The sequence below is a fragment of the Rattus rattus genome, chromosome 2, assembly GCF_011064425.1.
Source record: "Rattus rattus isolate New Zealand chromosome 2, Rrattus_CSIRO_v1, whole genome shotgun sequence".
Classification (NCBI taxonomy): domain Eukaryota; kingdom Metazoa; phylum Chordata; class Mammalia; order Rodentia; family Muridae; genus Rattus; species Rattus rattus.
This window is the reverse complement of record NC_046155.1, coordinates 143,807,127-143,829,584: the sequence shown is the minus strand read 5'-3', so window position 1 is coordinate 143,829,584 and position 22,458 is coordinate 143,807,127. Positions and strand designations below refer to the sequence as shown.

Here is a 22,458-nt window from a genome sequence, read left to right as displayed (position 1 = left end):
TCAATTTACAGAGTATTGCCTGCTGAACTGTACATGTAAAAGATTTCTTCCTCAGCATCATATAAAACTGAGTATAGTGGTACATGCCTATAATCCAAATTCTCTGATAATGCACACAGATGAGAAACTCGGGGTCATGACTGCTTATTTTCAAGTGTAGGACAGGCCTACAATTCGTGACACAGTTTTCATAAGGAATAAAAATTATTAATTAAACTGATTCAGATATAGTGTACCATGCTTATAACCTCAACACTCAGAGAACTGACACAGGAAGTTATCTGAGCATTTGAAATTAGTCTGGACTACATACAAAGTGGGTTCTACGTGAGTTTGATCTAAAGAGTAATATTGTGTCTATAAAAAAATCTTGAACAACAATAATATATGTGGATATTTTATGATCACTTGGCTCTTTTTTCTCCCATTGTGAGGATATAATCCAGGTCCTCATCTATACTAGGCTAACATCTTACTGGGTATTGCAACCCCTTTTTTTTGATACATGTTTTACGTCTCTATTCATTGTGTTATCAAAACTAGTCTTGGATTTCTAATCTATCTGCTTCAATAGAATAAGTTAAGTTGACTGCTTAGAAGTCCTGAATTTTATCCTTTGGGCTTTCCTTTTCTTAGTGTCCTTGTTATCAAAGCAGCAATGATATTAATACACCATTTTATGTGCATGGAGTGTGATTATCTGTCATGTGTATGTATGTTCTACCCTTCTGAGATATGAACAGCGCATGCAGACTTTTTCTTGATCTCCTAGCTGCTTGTGAACATTAAGTGAACATTAGATGTTGTGGAGAACATGAAAATGGCTCAGTTGCTCAATGAACTTCAGTTTCATCCCCTGGATTCACACTTAAATAACAAAAAAAAAACCACACACACACCCCCAAAAAAGACCAAAAACCAAAAAGCAAAAAACAGTTGTGCCTAGTAGCATGTACCTATAACCCAGAACTAAATAGGCAGAGACAAATTTCCATATGTAAGTACATAATACACTCATATGCATGTGTGTATTCACTCACATACATTTACAAACAAAAGCATGAACGATATTTACTAATTTACTTCCAAGGAGTGTGTAACATTAGCTGGTAAGGTGGCTCAGCAGATAAAACGTGCCTGCTCTTTTCCGCAGACCACCTGATAAGAAAACTGATTACTGTATATTGTTCTTTGACCTCCACACACATGACGTGGCACATGCACACACACACACACACACTCACACACACACACACAATGTTACAAGGAAAATTTGATTATGTTGTTGTAGGTGATAATAATAGCCAGAGAAGTCATGTGCATTATCCAAGATAATAAACTGAGTAAGTAAGTCGTGGCATCTGAAGCTTGAGCCAGATCCTTGTTCCCGGTTTAACTCATTGGCTCTGACATCCTACATCATCTTTTTTATTCTAAATCTACCAAGTTTATTTATAAAGCAGATTTTCTCAACGTCAGTACTGCCAAGTCATTACTGTTGCCTTATCTTGCTGTGGGAATGGGAAAGGAAGATGAAAGCATCACGTAAGTCTGGTCCCAATTATGTAGGATCCTCAGAAACCTCAGGCCATTTCCAGTAGATATTAATTGAATCTCTACACCCAAGCTCTAACAACCAGAATCTCACTATCATATATACCCATTAATAATAATTTAAATTTTTTAATTGCCTCTGACTTAACATGTGTAGTTTTTCTTTTGTTATTCCCAAGTCAACATGGTAGAACAGTTAGTTGATATTTAAATTGTATTGAATAGTGTAAGAAGACTGAAGAGGATTGGAACTAGTGTATGGGAGAATAATGACAGGTTTGAACACACACTGAACTGAACCACTATAATATAACTCTTGAGTACCTGCAGTACATTTGCATCAACAATGACTCTAACCCAACATGTATACACATTACTCCCATCCATAAATTCCAAGGGATTAATGTACTAAACTTCAAAATATGGTCGACTACACTGAAATCCCTAGCACATGCGCATAGAACTATGCCATTCTCTGACATGATTAAATTGTACCCATTGTGTTAAACCCAAGGAATAGTCTGGATACAAAGGCAAGAATATTTTTGGAGGGTTTTTTGTTTGTTTGTTTGTTTGTAGGGTTTTTTTTGTTCTTTGTTGTTGTTGTTGTTGTTTTGGTTTTTGGGGTTTTTTTTTTTTGGCCTAAACATAACCCCTTGTCCTTTAAGTGATTGCAGGTTCTATTTGCTGCCATCGACAGTTATTTGCTTATGTAGATTCAGCAACTGAGTAATTATAAGTGATGCCATCATAATAAAGGTGTTTAACATTTAAACAAAGCTAACAATAAAATTATTATGGGTGATATTTAGGACTTCATATGTAGTTTTTAATAAGCAAAGGGGATTAGTGCCCTCTTCAATCTTGAAGTTCTTTTCTGTGTGGTCTTCATGGGTCATAATGCCATTAGGGTTTTAGGGCTGGACTTGTAGGAATGGCGTTTGCTAAAGCATGGGGTAGTGCATTCTAGGTGGGACCAACACTAGCTTTGACCCACGGAAAAAGACATATCCCATTCTAAAAAGTATCTACAAATACTTATAGTGTACATGCACAAACATTCACACACACACACACACACACACACATGAACACACATACACATACACACACACAAACACACACACACATGAGCACATTTAAATGAAGTACTGATGTATGTGTATCCTTGTTTACATGTTCAGGTATTATAAGATTCAAACTTTAAGGACAAAGACTGCCTTAGGGAAACACCAGGCCAGGTGACTGGGATTTTAACACACTGTCCGAAGAATTTAGGATATCACCCTGTTCCAGGAAATGAGCTAACTGCCCTTAGCAGTCCCTCATCCTCATGAATGAGCTAATCGTAGTTGGGCAGGATCCTTCACTACCCCCTCTGCCTGCCAAAGATATCTCTCCAACAATGGCCTCCAATGAGTTCAAAGGATAATAGGAGGCCACCAATGAATTCAAAAGGTAATAAGCCACACCAATGAGAAATAACCAACTCATGCTGTAACCTAAAACCTATAACTTGAAAACGTATAAAAAGTGTGTGCTTTTATTGTTCAGGGTTGCCTCTGCCCCAGTTGCAGAACTACTCCAGTGCACTGGATCAATAAATCTCTTGCTTATTGCATTGATCTCCCTTTCGGTGTCTCTGTGAGTGGGATCTCAGTGCTTTTTAGGCTGGTGTGGTCTAAACAGTAATAAGTTATTCAGGGCTAAATACTGAAACCATGTCTCAAAAAACAAAACAAAACAAAATAAATAACAAAAGAATAAGGAGGTATATCTGTCTGTCTCAAGGTGCTAGGTGATAAGATTCAGCCTGTATGCTCTCTCTTCTCCTTGCATTCTGGGGAATAAACTCAGATCTCACATGGGATACAGGTAACTCTCATTATGAATGAGGGGGCCAAGAACAGCAGTTTATCTATGTAATTTCTTCAAGGCACATTCCCCAATAGCCCATATATGAAAGGTATCTTGCTCCCTTATTATGGTATGCATGAGAAAAAGAAAAGGGCAAAATCATATTAGATCAGTGTATCAGTGCATGCTCTCTTGACCTTGTTGCTATGAGTTGAGGCAGGGACCCCAGTAAACCAGGTGCACTGACAGGGTACTACTATAGAACCACCACAAAGTGGTAGGACAATATCAATTTGTGACAAATGATCTTAATGACCAAAGTTAGGATCCCAAGACCCTCCAAAACTACTTCCCCATTTTCTCCCAAGGGACTATCAGGGAACACTGACTACTCAACTCCCCAGTGCCTTCTCCCACAGGGCCAGCAGGGATCACAGGATGCACAGTTTCTCAAAGCCTCCCACTGGCTCAGCAGGAAGTAACTACTTTACAGCTTCTCACTGCTGTGCACAGAGGATGAAGTCAATACTCAGGCCAATTCCAGATGAGTCACAGGCAATCATTAGTACACATATGGATGCCGAGTTTTCTTCTCTGCAACAGAGGGCACTTCTGATTCACAGGGTATATGTGATTGTTATGAACTGCCAAGTCACTTTTTTCAGATTTGGGCTTCAAGATTTAAGGGTAGGATAACGTTTGTTTTTAAAGTGAGTGTCACACATTCTAGCCTTGCCTCAAAATCCCTATGTTGGAAGATGACCTTGATCATCCAGTCCTCTTGTCTGCACCTCCAAGTCCTGGAATTCTGATTTAGTTTGATGATTGCCAAGAACCCAGGGACTCCTGCATGCTACGCACCCTGAGCTATCATACTACTCCTGCTGCTGCTCTTTTTATGACTCATACTGCTGCCAAAGCAAAACTACTGCTTTCTATATAGTCCAGGTAGGCCTTACATTTAAGGCTAGTCTCCTGTCTAAAAGCCTCCAGAGTTCTGACATTACAGGTATACATATCAGTATAGCTCTGACATCCAGTGTTAAGAAAAATCCACAGACATCCTAGAACTGGCTAAATGTAAGGCAGGTTGGATTGCACAAGGAGTGAGGGGACAAAACATTCACACATGGGCATGGAGCTCCATCTCTTATTTTTCCTTACCTGTGTGACTTGGGCTCAGGCTTGTAGTGGTTTGTGCCTTCTCTTCTGTCCATACAGACCTTATATGAGATCAGCTTTGAGAGCTGCTACTTAGAACATTCTGGAAAAGCTACCTGGCTACACAGAGATAGTCCTGAAAACTGCTACACACTGACCCTAGTTTTTTTGAGGTGGCATGGGGCTGGGACAACCTCCTTTCCATCCCTCCAACCAGCCCATAGCTCACCAATTTCAGAAGAGGGAAGTACAGCTGCAGGTAATATTGGAGGTACATGGAAATATTCTTTGTAGGAAAAATAAGTCATCCAAAAAAGGAAGGAAGAGAGGGAGGAACGAAGTATGGAAGGAAGGAAGGAAGGAAGGAAGGAAGGAAGGAAGGAAGGAAGGAAGGAAGGAAGGAAGGAAGAAAACCCAGGGTCAGTTGTGTAGGCTGTTAAGGGAGGCAAAGAATTCAAAACTCAAGGACATCCACACCTACATATATTAAAAAACAATCAATCAGTCAATCAAACAAATAAATACTTTTAGGCTACCTCAGTTGGCAGAAGGCAAGAGGATGACCAGTCCTTGGCTACCTATACTGCATATAGACACCTGGAGTCAAAACATAAGGGGAGAAAGACCAAAAGAATTCCTCCACAGAAAGACCTGATAGTTGTGTCACCATGGGAACTAAGTACAAGTTCATTGGCAATAAAACAAAAATGGCATGATTACAAAGTTTAATCAACAGTGAGGAGGAAAAGGTAATGATATAGTTGGAAAACTCTAGATACTGTTACAAATAAAGACTGAATTTGTGCATAATGCATAAATGACCATAGAAGTAGGGAGTAGGTGTGTGTGTGTGTGTGTGTGTGTGTGTGTGTGTGTTGTCCTTGTGTGTCTGTGTGTTTGTCCTCAAGCATGTAGGGCAGGAGTACTCATCAAATGTTTTTCCACCTTAGTTTTTGAGACGGGTATATCAGTGATCTCAGGCCAGAAAACTCCCACATCTGCATCTTATGAACACCAGACCCAAGACAATTCAAGGATTCTACCTTGTCTGGTTGTCAGAGGGTCCTTTTGTTTCACCGTGACATGTTCCCCAACACCTACAGCCCAGCCCCAAAGAGAAGATCTGATAGTTTAAAATAGAATGCACATGTCCTTTTTCAGACAGGGTAACAATCAGGCAGGAACTTACTCTTGCCTACACTGGCCTTGAACTTTCGATACTTGACAGGTCAGAGTGGCTAAAAACTAATAATTCTGCATTGGTGATGTCAAAAAAAGAAAAAGAGGATCCTGTTCAAGTTCTCTTTGCTTACAAGGTGGCCTGTTGAGTTATATGGGACCCAACAATGCACCTAAGAAGGAACTGAGGCAGCAGAATCCATAGGAAGTAAAAGCCCACAAGGACTGTGTTCTGGGTTCCATTCCATCTGAATTATAGATGAGACAATGTAAAGACTTAAACCCCCATAGTATTTCCACTAACTAAAGAAGAAAGAACCAAATGTCAGAATGTAAAATGAAGTGTGCCTCAGACATCTGAGTACATCTATCAGGGAATAAAAACCAATTTTGCTGTAGGTGGAATACGTTCCCTTAGCATACCTCTCTGAGTCTGTTATTAAGAGCAACACGGTCAAGGATTTTTGTTGTTGTTGTTATTGTTGTTGTTGTTTGGGCTATTTGTCTGTTGGTTTTCATTTTCGTGTATCTCTATCCATCAATTGTGCTTTTAAATGTTGTTTGTGGTTTGTATTTGTCATTTAAGACCATCTTCAGTTTTTTATGATTACATAGTAATCCAGTTTAAGAAAGAACAGTTGAGACCTGGTTGTTTAGAATTTGCTCATTTACAAGAAAAAACAAAGACTCATAAGGGGCTCCATGATAAAGTGCCTGGGTGGCAAGGAAACATGATGCCAGCTGTCCAATCCATGTGAGCTTGAGGCCTGGAAAAGTCCTCCTTGGTTTTCTCTGTGTAGCTCAGCCTGGTCTAGTGACTAGGACAAGCATAGAAACTGTGAAATAAACTTTCCTAGAGTTATGCATTTTGGGTTGGTGAGCTAGGGTCCTAGGGACTCTTCCTGAAACAGAGTGAAATAAGACACTCCACTCTTCTGAGATTAGGTGGGAAAAAAAGGATATCTGTCCTACTAGAGCTTAGGGCTATTCAGGGAACAGTGTAGATAAGAAATAGGAGTGTGTTTTTCAAGGGCAGAATGCTATAGGGTCATATTGTTAAATTCAGCAGATATCCCAGGATTACTATGCCAGGTATCCTGTTGTCTTATGTTCAAATTAGGGGAGACCTTTTGTTGGAGGTACCATCCATGTCAGTCACATAGGCTTATGTGTACATTTTGCTATGACAGATGTTGGCACCATCTAGAAAGAAAGAATGCAGGAGATGACATCGAACCAAAAGGACAGTGGTAGGAACAGGCAAAGCTTTCCAGAAGCTATCTCAAAATGTGTGCAAGGCTGCTTACCTGAGCAAGAAAAAGCAAAGTGCAAATACTCAGAAATTTTAAGCAACCTTGTGGATATGTCCATGTAAGTGCAGACTCCAGGTAGAAACCTGAAACTGGCATTGGACAGGGCCGCAACAGCTTCTGGTCTCATTATAACAGTTTCTAGTTTGACCCTGGTCACATCTATCACTCACTAGCTGTGTGGCTCATGGTGCTGAGTGTGAAATCCTGTTGCCAAGGTGAATGGTAGCCTTGAGGGAACAAGCATAGAAAGGCAGGAGGTGAGTAACTAGAGGACAGAATTGGTGAAGAGTGACCAACTGCCCCTGAAGTCACTCCACAGCTGTGGTTTACTTAAGTTTTGCTCTGAGTTTGGTACGAGGACTCAAGCAATGTAACCCTTAATGCCTTTGGCAGGGGAATATGGGAGGGTGGAGAGCTGTAAAAAGTTGGCAGGAGGCTGCCCTCTAGAGGAGTCTCACGATACATTTGCAGACCTCATTCTCAACTTGGGAACACATTTTGGGGCAGGTAGGACAGGCTGACTAGGCAGGCTTCTCTGGGGAGATAAGTCTACCTCAGGAAGAAGACCATGTTCCCTGCAAGAAACAAGGAGCAAAGGGCAGTCATTTTCCATAGAACAATCTCTGATGACTATCTAGGCCTGAGGAGAGGTCACAGCACTACTGTTCAACATACAACTTTTGGATACTTTTGCAACTCAGCTCTCTCCTCTGAGCAAGACCCAGTGAAAAACCAGGCCTTCCTGTGTGGGATTTTATCTGGACATATCTGTGTTGGTGTGGACACATCCTCCTGTGCAGGAAGGGCCTATGAACCACACTGGCTCCATGACATCTGGCCTGGCTCCCTTGAGGGAAGGTCCGATTATCAGGCAGGCCAACCTCCAACCCCATGGCTCATGCGCCATGGAGCTGGGGCTGTTCCTCTTCAGGCCTTCCAAGCAGAAATACAAAGGAAGGAGGATTTTTCATGACTTTGAAACACATAGAACTTACTGGACTGGACTTGTAGAGACATATTACCCCCACCGGCTCTCCAAGAACTCTCTGCTTCCATGGGCCATGCCCCCACCCTCTTCTCTCCCTACTTTGATCAGCACTTATGCTGTCCACTTTTGGCTCAGCAAGCATGAGGTAGCCCCTTAGGGGTTGCTATGAAACTGGTCTTTCTGAGGTGACAGGTTGTTGAATTCCTCAGTGTGTCACAAGTGGACACACTCATCATTTGACACAAACGGACAAGAAGTATGAATATTACAAGAAGTATGAATAAAATGAATGAGGACTTGTACCCATGCAGTCCTGTGGGTAATTCCACAATTACCTTTCCTCAGTGCCAGTTTCTTATAAGTAGGTTTGACTTCACTTTGATGTTTGCAAGCATCAGTTCAGGACTCGGAGGCAGTTCATGATTGCCTTCTTCAACACCTCCCAGATGTGATGCTGGTTATGAAGCTGGACCTGTATCCTGAGACTGGCCATTAGAAATGGGCTCTTTCTGAATGATGGTCACTTCCTAAATAATGGTCTCTTCCTGTTTAATGGACAATTCCTGGGTGATGACCATTTCCTCTTTTAGAGTGTTTCTGCAAGGTATCCCCAGAAGAGGAGCCTGTAAGGTTTATAGTCTTAACTGCCTTCACAGATTCCCTGAGCTCCACTGGGAGACTACAGGAGGACATATTCCTGTCAACCTTATATCCAATGACTCTCATGGTCTGGACAATGCTTGGGCTCAGGATGCCTGGGAAAATCTGTGGGGAAGTAGGTGGTAAATATGCCTCAGTGTCCGTAATCATCGGACACATCTTGATTTTGTGGATGGCGGAACTTCTGCTGGGATTGATCAACAGTTTGAGATTATCTTAAAATATCAATAGAAACATAAAAAGGAATGTTAAAGTTTGTGGAGCTCAATAATTTGCAATCTCATATCTGCCAAATATTTGCCCCAGAAAGCAAGATTGAGCACCTAGGAAGACCCCTAAACTCCAGATATCCACAGGGCAGCTCTCATATTCCTCTGCTTGCAAAAATTCTGGGAAAATGTAAGGCAGTGTGCCACAGAAATCTGCCTACTTCTGCCCAGTAATCACTTTAGCACCCAGGTCAAAATAACATAGCTTGGTGTTCTCACTGCAGTAGATCAAAATCTTGCTGGCCTTTATGTCTCTGTAGAGAATGTGATGGGCATGCCAGTATGCACAGCATGTACTATCTGGGCAAACATCCTTTGAACCTTGCGTGAAGTTTTTCCCCTAAAGACCACCCCCCTTCAGTGATTTGTTCTAGTAGCTCTCCATCTGAGGCATGATCCTTCACCTGGTAGAGGGGTCTCTCTTGTCTAGACCACATGAAACAGCTTGATAAAATTAGGATGGCTAAGTTATTTCACACTGCTGATTTTTCTGTAGAAAAGAGAGATATAGATCTTGGTGTTTTGGAAAATGTTTACAGATACACAGGTCAGTGTGGGGACATAGAAAGGCAGTTTGACCTCTTAAAAGTTTCCTTCAACCAGGGTGGCCAGCATCTTATAGTTAGGTATGAAGTTCTCATCAATAGAGTAGCAGGCCTGCAGGTCCTGCTTCATGATCAGGCCCTACGTGATAAGCCTGGAAGCAAAATTGCAAAGAGAAATTAAAAATAGAACATTTAAAACCATGCCCAAGACAATGTTTATAGCTACAAATACCCCAAGAAGACAGTAAAAAATTAGAAATATATCAGACATGACATTTTGGCATCTTTCACCTGACCATCCATAACAAATATTTTCATTCAAACATTACCCAGGATCATGATTTGCAGTCAATAATTGTGATCCTTATGTCTCATGACACTTACAGCCCCTTACTATGATACTACAGATGTATCAAAAGAAAACTTCCTAGAAAATTGGGGTAATTGTCACAGTCATAAATAAATAAACAAAATGAAAAGTAAAAAAAAAAAGTCAGACATTCTAGTCAGGTACTTTGAATCCTTGGGAAGACAATAAAGTACCTTCTAAAGCAGTAGATACAAACTATGGCACAGATTGGGTTGACAGGGACCAACTGCAAACTGAAGAACAAAACAAAGGATCACATTCATTGGAAAGGACAACCATCCTCTGCCCTGATCTCAGAATTCACTGTGAGCCAATGCACCAAGAAAATCAGATTCAAGAAGAGTGGATAAGACAGTAGACACTTCAAAACTCATTGTATCCAGGCTGGAAAGATAGCTCTGGAGTCCACAATGTCTTCTACTCCTGCAGAGAACCTACATTTGGTTCTCAGAATACAGGTCAGGTGACCCACAACTATTGTAAATCCAGGTCTAGGAGATCCTACACTTCTGGCCTCTAGGGGCATCTGTAAACATACTCACGGGCACTATATCTCACTAAAAATAGTTATATAAATCTTTCTATATAGCATTATTTATGACCTTTGAAGGGTATTAGATTCTCTGGAAGTTTATCTAGAGGCAGTTGTAGTGAGAGCTTTGGTTATTTAAAAACTCAGTTATGGTATATGAATATGTTATTGTTTTAATTCCAATTATGGGATAAGAAGTTCACAACTACATGCAACTCCAGTTCCATAAAATCTGATTCCTTCTTCTGACCTCCTCAGGAGACACCAGGGGCATGGTGTCCAAACATACATGAAGGCAAAATAGACACATAAATGAAAATAAAAATGATCTAACTTATTAAACATAAATTAAAATTAATAAAAAGTAATATGGAAGATAATAAAGAGCATGGAAATTAAACACATAAATCAAGCCAGCAATTATGCAAATCACAAACAAAAAGATAAATCAAAGTCACCAAAGTGGAAAGAAATGCACTATGTCAGTGTTCAACAGCTCCTGGAAGTAAACAGCCTCAGGAAGATCTGTAAGTAGACAAGTGTCTATCATTTCCCACAATGGTTCCTTGGGATGTCAGAGCAAAAATGGACCAATGGGGCTGGCCTGGTCTTCCTGGCTTTCTGTCTCCAAGACAAGAAGACAGGTCTTCCTCAGAGGGGCAGTAGAGGGCAGCTTAAACTAAACTGTCTGTCTCCAATGTTGCCCAGGGTTCTATTTCTTCTTGCTAGTCCCACAGCCTTAGGTCCATATTTTTCTTCAAAATGTGACACTCGGTGGGAATAATGTTCAAACACTGGACACTTTATGGGAACTTTGACACTAAAACTTTAATAAGGCTCTTTTCCTTGTTAATCATAAAACAAGAAATCCTAAGATTGACAGTGGACTCTGGAGCTTTGGCTGTCTCTCATTTATGGACTCTGGTATCCACTAGCTTGTAGATGGAGAGTGTTTTGCTTTTCACTTGGACACCAGCCTTTCTGATAACTTTTTAGTAAGTCATGTCTACACTCAAAGTATTTAATTTGTTATTTTTAAAATCAGATTGATAGATGGTAAAAGATGGTAGCTCCTTACTAAATTGGTAGTTGTGACAAAATATTGTTTTCTGTCGTACCCCAGGGTATGGGACGATAATCTGTGGGGCTGCAGGGATGATAACACCATTCATTCCATGTCCCTATTAGGCCTGAAGGTTCTCACCAAAGACTAGGATCCCACAGAGATCTTCACCCACAGAACTATCTTTCTGGCCTTCAAGTAGATCCTTGCACATATCTTGTATAATGTTGTGTGTATGTAATGTAAAGCATATGTTCTTACTATTCAAAAGACAATGTATCACTAGTCCGTGTGAACTGCCTTCTTAATATTCTTGCCTCAATCTCTTGAATGATAGTTTATTTGTCTTATTATTTGACCTGTGAAGTTCATCTTTAAAATGCTTCGTTATTTAGAAGCAACCTCAGACTTTCAAAAGGTTGGAAAGAGGAGCAAGTAGAAGTTAGTAAAATGGCTGTTATACAAGTGTGAAGTCCTGAGTTCAGATTCTTTCACTCATGTAAATGCTGAGTACATTGGGACAGATTTATCTCCTGAATTTCACTGGCCAACCTAGCCAGCCTATACATTTCAGATTCATTGAGAATCCTTGTCTCAAAAAGCAAGGTGGAGATCAAAAAACAGAAAACAAATACATATATAACAAAGATAAACTGTGATCTTCACACATGCATGTATAACGTGCACTTATTTGTGCTCTCATATGTGAGTGCATGTACATACATGCACATAAATCTATACTCACAAGATAGGCTGATGGGACATTTCCAGTAACCAAAATATTGAGTGTGTGGAGCCGAGAATATCAGAAAATCAAGACCAGCCTCATTACAGACTGATTTAAGTCCAGCCTTGACTAAGTGAAAAAAAAATGGAAGAAGGAAAGTAGAATACAGAAGTAAAAGTCCCTGTAATATCAGTCACTTACATTACCAAACTATTTATGTTTCTATTTTTCAGGCTACTGTCAATCACTGAGGGAAGCTGAGGTGGTTTGAATAGGAATGGTTCCATAGACACAGTTGTTTGAATGCTTGGTCAACAGAGAGTGTTATTACATTAGTTTCTACTTAGAGGAACTCTGTCACTGAGATAAGCATCAATGTTTCAAATGTTCAAAATTGTTCCTATGTCTCTATCTTCTTGCTGCCTGCTGATGTAGACATAGGACTTTCTAATACTCTCGAGTTCTGTACTCCTGACCATGACTGAACCTCAGAAGACAGCACCAATTAAGTGCTTTCCTTTATGTTGGTTGCAGTGTTGAGGGTGTCTCTTCATAGCAATAGAACAGTGTCTATGATAAAAGCCAAGGAAACCTGGAGGAAGAGGTGTGGAGAAATACTTCTGATAGTCTTGCTTTCTTTGATTTTCTCTCCCTATGCTCTTATAGAACCCAAGACCACCACTCAGAAGTCACTCCAGGATCAGTGGGTTACACACTCCCACTTCTTGATTGATGAATCAAAAAGTTGTTTCAGAGACTTGCCCAAATGTCACTTGGATGGAGACAATCCTTCATTTAAGGTTTCTTCTTCAAAATTCAACTCTAATTGATATTAGGTTGACAAAAACTAACCAGAATACACATTTTACATTTTGTAAGTTCTCTACTATTGTCCTTTGAGCCTTTAAGTTTGATACTGCCCATTGCTAGCCCGGAAGGCTTGAACTTGTCTGTGTGTGACCAACATAAGGAAATACTTTTAAGTTCCTTAAGGTCCTGAGGACATGGCTTATCTGTTAAATCATTGACTGTTCTATGGGTCCCAAGTTCAATTATTATCACCCATATGACAGCCAACAACTATCTGCAAGTCCAGTTCCAGGGGGTCAAACCTCTTTTCTGTCCTCCTACATACCAGGAATATATAGTACATATACATACATACAGAGACTGGCAGAAATTTGCACACATATTAATAAGTATTTTACTAAAATAATAGAAAAATTTCATTTATTTTCAAATTTTTACTTGTTTTATGTGAATGAATTGTCTCAGTCAGAAAAGGATGTGGAATCCCCTGCAACTAGAGTTATAGCTAACATGTTGAATCTGGGAACCAAACCTGAAGAACAGTCAATGCTTTTAACTGTTGTACCATCTGTGCAGCTCGAAATAAAGGTTATTAAACACTGCTTTCAGCCATGTGGAGGTAGCAGTTCATGCCTTTCTTCCCACTACTTAGGAAACAGAGACAGATTACTTTCTTTACTTTGAGACTAGCCTTATCTACAGAGTAAGTTCTAGAACAGGCAGGGCTACACTGAGAAACCTTAACACAGACAACAAAAAGAAGTAAGAAAAAAGTTCCTATATCCTGTAAGTCTAGAAATAACAGCCCTGTATAGGATTTTGATGGGCTTATTTTAAGGAGAGGCTAAAGTTGCTCATGTTGACCTGGAACTTAATTATGTAGCTGAGGCTGGCTACATCATCTCATGGTGAATCAGATCCAACCACCTCAGCTTTCTAACAACTTGAATTTCAAGCAGTATTCCTAAGCCCTACTATTTTGTTATATCATTCAAAAGATGTACACAGGGTTCTGGAGAGACATAGGAGCAGTTAAAAGGAGCTGACTGTACTTCCAGAAGACTAGGGTTCAATTCCCAGTATTCACGAGTCTTTTTTATATGTTGGGACATCTTTTGGGTATATGCCCAAGAGAGGTATAGCTGGATCCTCAGGTAGTTCAATGTCCAATTTTCTGAGGAACCTCCAGACTGATTTCCAGAATGGTTGTACCAGTCTACAATCCCACCAACAATGGAGGAGTGTTCCTCTTTCTCCACATCCTCGCCAGCATTTGCTGTCACCTGAGTTTTTGATCTTAGCCATTCTCACTGGTGTGAGGTAAAATCTCAGGGTTGTTTTGATTTGCATTTCCCTTATGACTAAGATGCATCTTTGAATTGTGGGTAATTCGTGCATTTGGGCAAATACTCACTTATCAAAGAGTGCATACCATGTGTGTTTTCCTGTGATTGAGTTACCTCCCTCGGGATAATATTTTCTAATTCTATCTATTTGCCTGTGAATTTCATGAAGTCATGGTTTTTGATACCTTAGTTGTACTCCACTGTGTAGATGTACCACATTTTCTGTATACATTCCTCTGTTGAAGCGCATCTGAGTTCTTTCCATCTTCAGGCTATTATAAATAAGGCTGCTATGAACATAGTGTAGCATGTTTCTTTGTTGTAAGTTGGAAGATCTTTTGAGTATATGCCCAGGAGACATATAGATGGGTCCTCAGTAGGTGGAAAGTCCAATTTTCTGAGGAACCTCCAGACTGATTTCCAGAGAGGTTGTACCAGTTTGCAATTCCACCAACAAATGGAGGAGTGTTCCTCTTTCTACACATCCTCGCCAGCATCTGCTATAGCCTCAGTATTTTATTTTAGCCATTCTGATTGGTGGGAGGTGGAATCTCAGGGTTATTTTGATTTGCATTTCCATGATGGCTAAGGATGTTGAACATTTCTTTAGGTGATTTTGACCATTCAGTATTCCTAAGCTGTGAATTCTTTGTTTACCTCTGTACCCCATTTTTAATAGGGTTATCTGGCTCTCTGGAGTCTAACTTCGTGAGTTCTTTGTATATTTTGGATATTAGCCCTCTATCACATGTAGGATTGGTAAAAACCTTTTCCCAATCTGTTGGTTGCTGTTTTGTCCTAATAACAGTGTCCTTTGCTTACAGAAGCTTTGCAGTTTTATTAGGTCCCACTTGTTAATTCTTGATCTTAAAGCATAAGCCATTGGTGTTTTGTTCAGGAAATTTTTTCCAGTGCCCATGTGTTCCACATGCTTCCCTAGTCTTTCCTCTATTAGTTTGAGTGTATCTGGTTTGATGTGGAGGTCCTTTCCACTTGGACTTAAGCTTTATACACAGCGATAAGAATGGATTGATTTGCATTCTTCTACATGCTGACCTCCAGTTGAACCAACAGCATTTGTTAAAAATGGTATCATTTTTCCATTGAATGGTTTTCGCTCCTTTGTCAATAATCAAGTGACCATATGTCTGTGGGTTCATTTCTGGGTCTTCAATTCTATTCCCCTGGCCTATCTACCTATATCTGTACCAACACCACACAGTTTTTATGACTATTGCTCTGTAATACTACTTGAGGTCAGGGATGGTGATTCTTTCAGACGTCCTTTTATTGTTGACGATTGTTTTAGCTATCTGGGATTTTTTTGTTATCCCAGATGAATTTGCAAATCGTTCTTTCTATCTCTAGGAAGAATTGGATTGAAATTTTGATGGGCGTTACATTGAATCTGTAGATTGCTTTTGAGAAAATGGCCTATTTTACCATATTAATCCTGTCAATCCATGAGCATGGGAGATCTTTCCATACTCTGAGGTATTCTTCAATTCCTTTCTTCAGGGACTTGAAGTTCTTATACAAATCTTTCACTTTCTTAGTTAAAATCACACCGAGGTATTTTATATTATTTGGGACTATTATGAAGGGTGTTGTTTCCCTAATTTCTTTTCAACCTGTTTATCTTTTGCATAGTGGAAGGCTACTGATTGGTTTTAGTTAATTTTATATCCAGGCACTTTGCTGAAGTTATTTGTCAGGCTTAGTAGTTCTCTGGTGGAACTTTGGGGTCACTTAAGTATACTATCATATCATCTGCAAATAGTGATATTTTGACTTCCTACTTTCCAATTTGTATGCCTTTGACCTCTTTTTGTTGTCTGTTTGTTCTGACTAGGATTTCGAGGACTATATGGGATAAGTAGCGAGAGACTGGGCAGCCTCCTCTAGTCCCTGATTTCATTGGGATTGCTTCAAGTTTCTCTCCATTTAGTTTAATGTTAGCTATTGGTTTGCTGAATATGGCTTTTACTATGTTTACATATGGTACTGAATTCCTGTTCTTTCCAGGACTTTTATCATGAAGGGGTGTTGAATTTTGTCAAATGCTTTCTTAGCATCTAATGAAATGATCATGTGGTTTTGTTCTTTCAGTTTGTTTATATAATGGATTACATTGATGGTTTTCCATATATTGAACAATCCCTGCAACCTGTGATGAAGTCTACTTGATCATGATCAATGACTGTTTTGATGTGTTCTTGTATTTGGTTTGTAAGAATTTCATTGAGTATTTTTCTGTCGATATTCATAAGGGAAATTGGTCTGAAGTTCTCTTCCTTTGTTGGAATTTTGTGTGGTTTAGGTATAAGACTAATTGTGGCTTCATAGACAGAATTCGGTAGTGCTCCATCTGTTCCAATTTTGTGGAATAGTTTTGATAATATTGGTACGAGGTCTTCTATGAAGATATGATGGAATTCTGCACTGAACACATCTCGTCCTGGGCTCTTCTTGGTTGGGAGGCTTTTAATGACTGCTTCTATTTCTTAAGGAGTTATGGGGTTGTTTAGATGGTTTATGTGTTCCTGATTTAACTTTAGAACCTGGTATTTGTCCAGAAAATTGTCCATTTCCCCCACATTTTCAAGTTTTGATGAATATAAGCTTTTGCAGTAAAATCTGATGTTTTTTTGAATTTCCTCAGATTCTATTGTTCTGTCTCCCTTTTCATTTCTGATTTTGTTAATTTGGACACCTCTCTGTGCCCGCTGGTTAGTCTGATTAAGGTTTCATCCATCTTGTTGATTTTCTCAAAGAACCAGCTTTTGGTTCTGTTGACTCTTTGTATCGAACTTTTTGTTTCTATTTGGTTCATTTCAGTCCTGAGTTTGACTATTTCCTACATTCTACTCCTCTTGGGTTTGTTTGCTTCCTTTTGTTCTAGAGATTTTAGTTGTGCTGCCAAACTGCTCATGTATGCCATCTCCTGTTTCTTTCTGCAGGAGCTCAGAGCTATGAGTTTTCTTCCTAGCACAGCTTTCTTTCTGTCCCACATGTTTGGGTATGTTGTACCTTCATTTTCACTAAATTCTCAGAAGTCTTTAATTTTTTTCTTTCTTTCTTCCGTGACCAGGTTATCATTGAGTAGAGCATTCTTCAACTTCCATGTACATGTGGGAGTTCTGTCCTTATTGTTGTTATTGAAGACCAGCCTTAATTCTTGGTGATCTGATAGGATGCATGAGATTATTTGTCTATTCCTGTAATGGTTAAGGCCTGATTTTAACCAATTATGGAGAATTTCTTTGTTTTTTATTAACTTGAGTATTTCTTATTTACATTTCGAGTGTTATTCCCTTTCCCAGTTTCTGGGCCAACATCCCACTAACCTCTTCCCCTCCCCTTCTTTATGGCTGTTCCCCTCCCCATTCTCCACCCATTACCGCCCTCCCCACAACAATCATGTTCACTAGGTGTTCAGTCTTGGCAGGACCAAGGGCTTCCCCTTCCACTGGTGCTCTTACTAGGATATTCAATGCTACCTATGAGGTCAGAGTCCAGGGTCAGTCCATGTATAGTCTTTAGGTAGTGGATTAGTCCCTGGAAGCTCTGGTTACTTGGCATTGTTGTTCATATGGGGTCTCGAGCCCCTTCAAGCTCTTCCAGTTCTTTCTCTGATTCCTTCAACGGGGGTCCTGTTCTCAGTTCAGTGGTTTGCTGCTGGCATTCGCCTCTGTATTTGCTATATTCTGGCTGTGTCTCTCAGGAGAGATCTGCATCCGGTTCCTGTCTGCCTGCACTTCTTTGCTTCATCCATCTTGTCTAATTGGGTGGCTGTATATGTATGGGCCACATGTGGGGCAGGCTCTGAATGGGTGTTCCTTCTGTCTCTGTTTTAATCTTTGCCTCTCTATTCCCTGCCAAGTGTATTCTTGTTCCCCTTTTAAAGAAGGAGTGAAGCATTCACATTTTGATCATCCGTCTTGAGTTTCATGTGTTCTAGGCATCTAGGGTAATTCAAGCATTTGGGCTAATAGCCACTTATCAATGAGTGCATACCTATGAATTTCATAAAGGCATTGTTTTTGATAACTGAGTAATATTCCATTGTGTAGATGTACCACATTATTGTATCTATTCCTCTGTTGAAGGGCATCTGGGTTCTTTTTTTTTTTTAATTAACTTGAATATTTCTTATATACATTTGAAAGTGTTATTCCCTTTCCGGTTTCCGGGCAAACATCCCCCTCCGCCTCCCCTTCCTTATGGGTGTTCCCCTCCCCACCCTCCCCCCCATTGCAGCCCTCCCCCCCAACAGTCTAGTTCACTGGGGGTTCAGTATTAGCAGGACCCAGGGCTTCCCCTTCCACTGGTGCTCTTACTAGGATATTCATTGCTACCTATGAGGTCAGAGTCCAGGGTCAGTCCATGTATAGTCTTTAGGTAGTGGCTTAGTCCTGGAAGCTCTGGTTGCTTGGCATTGTTGTACATATGGGGTCTCAGAGCCCCTTCAAGCTCTTCCAGTTCTTTCTCTGATTCCTTCAACGGGGTCCTATTCTCAGTTCAGTGGTTTGCTGCTGACATTCGCCTCTGTATTTGCTGTATTCTGGCTGTGTCTCTCAGGAGCGATCTACACTTCTGCACTTCTTTTCTTCATCCGTCTTGTCTAATTGGGTGGCTGTATATATATGGGCCACATGTGGGGCAGGCTCTGAATGGGTGTTCCTTCAGTCTCTGTTTTAATCTTTGCCTCTCTCTTCCCTGCCAAGGGTATTCTTGTTCCCCTTTTAAAGAAGGAGTGAAGCATTCACATTTTGATCATCCGTCTTGAGTTTCATTTGTTCTAGGCATCTAGGGTAATTCAGGCATTTGGGCTAATAGCCACTTATCAATGAGTGCATACCATGTATGTCTTTCTGTGATTGGGTTAGCTCACTCAGGATGATATTTTCCAGTTCCAACCATTTGCCTACAAATTTCATAAACTCGTTGTTTTTGATAGCTGAGTAATATTCCATTGTGTAGATGTACCACATTTTCTGTATCCATTCCTCTGTTGAAGGGCATCTGGGTTCTTCCAGCTTCTGGGTATTATCAATAAGGCTGCTATGAACATAGTGGAGCATGTATATTTGTTATATGTTGTTGCACCTTTTGGGTATATGCTCAAGAGAGGTATTGCTGGGTCCTCAGGTAGTTCACTGTCTAATTTTCTGAGGAACCTCCAGACTGATTTCCAGAATGGTTGTACCAGTCTGAAATCCCACCAACAATGGAGGAGTGCTCCTCTTTCTCCACATCCTCGCCAGCATGACAATTTCTTTTTAAAAAAAATGTATTTTATTTGCATTTTCTGTGTATGTATTTTTGCCTAACTGTGTGTCTTTGCACCACATGAATACACTGCCAATGGAGGCCCATCTTCTCCACTGAGGTTAGACCAGGCAGCACTGTGCTATTCATGTACCTGTGGCCCTTGCCCATATATGCTGCCAGGTTGGTCTTTCAGTCTCTGGGAGTCCTCAGGGAACTGAATTAAGTGAGACTTCTGGCCTTCCAATGCATATGCCTTCATATTCCACTACTTAAAACCTTCCTTTTAGTCAAAAATAGGGGTCCTTGACTTCAGTCTAATATTTGGGTTTACATATCTGCATATGTCTCAGTCAGCTGCTTGTAGGACATCTCAGAAGATATCAATGATAGTCTGCTGTTTGTAACACATTGTAGCATCAGTAATAGTGCCAGGGCTTGAATTCTCCCCCAAACTGCTAATGAGTTGTGTCACAAGTTAGGCCAGTCACTGAACCACTTTTCTTTCAGTCTCTTTTCCATTATTGTCACTGCATTTCTTTTATTTTTTTCTTAATTTTAAATTTTGTTAGCATTTCAAATATTATCCCCTTTCTCAGTTTCCCCTCCATAAACACATTATACCATCCCCCCTTTCCCTGCTTCTATTAGGGTCTTCCCCCACCCACCTACCCCTCCACACCTGTCTGCCTCCCCACCCTGACATTCTCTATACTGTGGCATGGACCTTTGGCAGGACCAAGGGCTTCTACTATCATTGGTGCCCAACAAGCCCATCCTCCACTGCACATGCAGCTCTAGCTATGGGTCTGTCCATGTGTGCTCTTTGGATGCTGGTTTAGTCCCTGCGAACTCTGGTTGGTTGGTATTGCTGTCCATTTTTGTATGAGGTTGCACTTCTTCAGCTCCTTCAATCCTTTCTTTTGTTACTCCAATGGTGACCCCTTTCTCAGTTCAATGGTTACCTGCGAGCATCAACCTCTGCATTTGTCATGCTCTAGAAGTGCCTCTCAGGATATAGCCTTATCAGGCTCTTGTCAGAATGCACTTTTTGGCATCAGAAATATTGTCTAGGTTTGGAGACTCTATGTATATGGGCTGGATCCCCACATTGTACAGGCTCTGAATGGCCATTCCTCCAGTCTCTGCTTCGAACTTTGTTTCCATATCTATTTCAATCAATATTTTTCTTCCCCATTCTAAGAAAGACTGAAGCATCCATACTTTGTTCATCCTTCTTGAGATTCATGTAGTCTGTGGATTACATCTTTGATGGACAGGAGAATTTCTGAGTCAGAAATCTTGACTCTGGGTTTATAACCATGTCTTTTCCACTCGAGACACTTTCTGTCTACTAGAAAAGGACTCTTTGAATTTCCCCTCCTCACTTTTGGGCAACTTGGCTAAGGTCAGGTCTACAGAGTCCTGTGGGTCAAATTTGTCCACCCACCTCTATCCCCCAGAAGCTACAAATTTCAATTCATTCTCCTTGCTCCAAGGACTCATCTCTAGCACCCCCATCCAAAAGCACTAGAGATAGTTCCATTTCCAGTCTGATACCTCCCTCTTCCTGCTTCCTGTGATTATTTTTTAAGTTCTTCCTTCTAAGAGAAATCGAAACATTCTCGCTATGCCTTCCTGAATTTAAAGTTCTTAAGGTCTGTGGAGTGTATATTGAACATTCTTTACTTTTTGGCAAATAGCCACTTATCAGTAAGTGTATGCGATGCGTGTCTTTTGGGAGGACTAGGTTACCTGACCCAGGTTGATATTCTCATGTTCCATTCAATTGACTGTAAATTTATGATGTCCTCATTTACAGTAGATGACTAGTATTTCATTATTTAAATGAACCACAATTTCCCTATTCATTCTTCTATTGAGGGATGTCTGCTTGTTGTTCCCAGTTCCCAGCATGCTATTTGTAACATAGTATAACATAGTGGAACACATATCTTTGTGGTATGGTGGGTCATCTTTTGGGCACACACCAAGGAATTGTACAGGTGGGCCTTCTGATACATCTATTTTCAATATTTGGAAGAAGTTCCAAACTGATTTCCAGAGCTGTTGCTGCAGCAATGGATGAGTATTCATCTTTCTCCAAGTACTCACCAATATGATATGTTACTTGATTTTTTTGGTCTTAACCTTTGAAAGTTCGGAGTCATTACGGAAGTGAAAACCAAATAGACTCTGGTTTTTTACCTTACTTCGACCTTACACCAAATTTACTGTGTTTTAAAATATAAATTTAATTTGTATCAGATAGAATTCTGATTACACTATAATCAAGGATATAATTGAAGTTGATCCAAATGAAAAGTTAGGTTGAGAGGATCTGGGAGGTCTATAGGAAGAACAAATTCAAGGTATATTAGGTAATAAAATGTATATTTGAGGATTGGGAGAAAAGAAAACCAGTGCCCCAGTGTTGATTCTTTGCAATATCAAATAAAACCATGTAACTTCAGTTTTGTGTGTGTGTGTGTGTGTTTTGAGTGTGTTGTTATTTAAATATGTCAGTAGGACTTTCAATCAAGATTTGGAATAATGGACCCATGATTCTTTGGGAATGAATATCCCTACAAGTATATGAATTCACAAACCAGAGCTGCCTACTGCAACAAGGTCCTCTGCAAAAGCAGTACATGACATAATTAGTGAGATTTTTGTCAATGTTCTACAATATTATATGGGATACTTAAAATATTTCTCTTCCTTTTTTTCATAAGCTTTTCATGATGTCACTTGTTTCATCTTTATTAACTTGAGTATTCCTTATTTACATTTCAACTGATATTGCTCTTCCC

The 22,458-nt window shown here is 40.1% G+C and overlaps 1 pseudogene; it reads right to left on the bottom strand.

Moving 5' to 3' along the window:
- Positions 1 to 8,601: 8,601 nt before the first annotated feature.
- LOC116893271 lies at positions 8,602 to 9,656 on the bottom strand (annotated as a pseudogene).
- Positions 9,657 to 22,458: the final 12,802 nt, after the last annotated feature.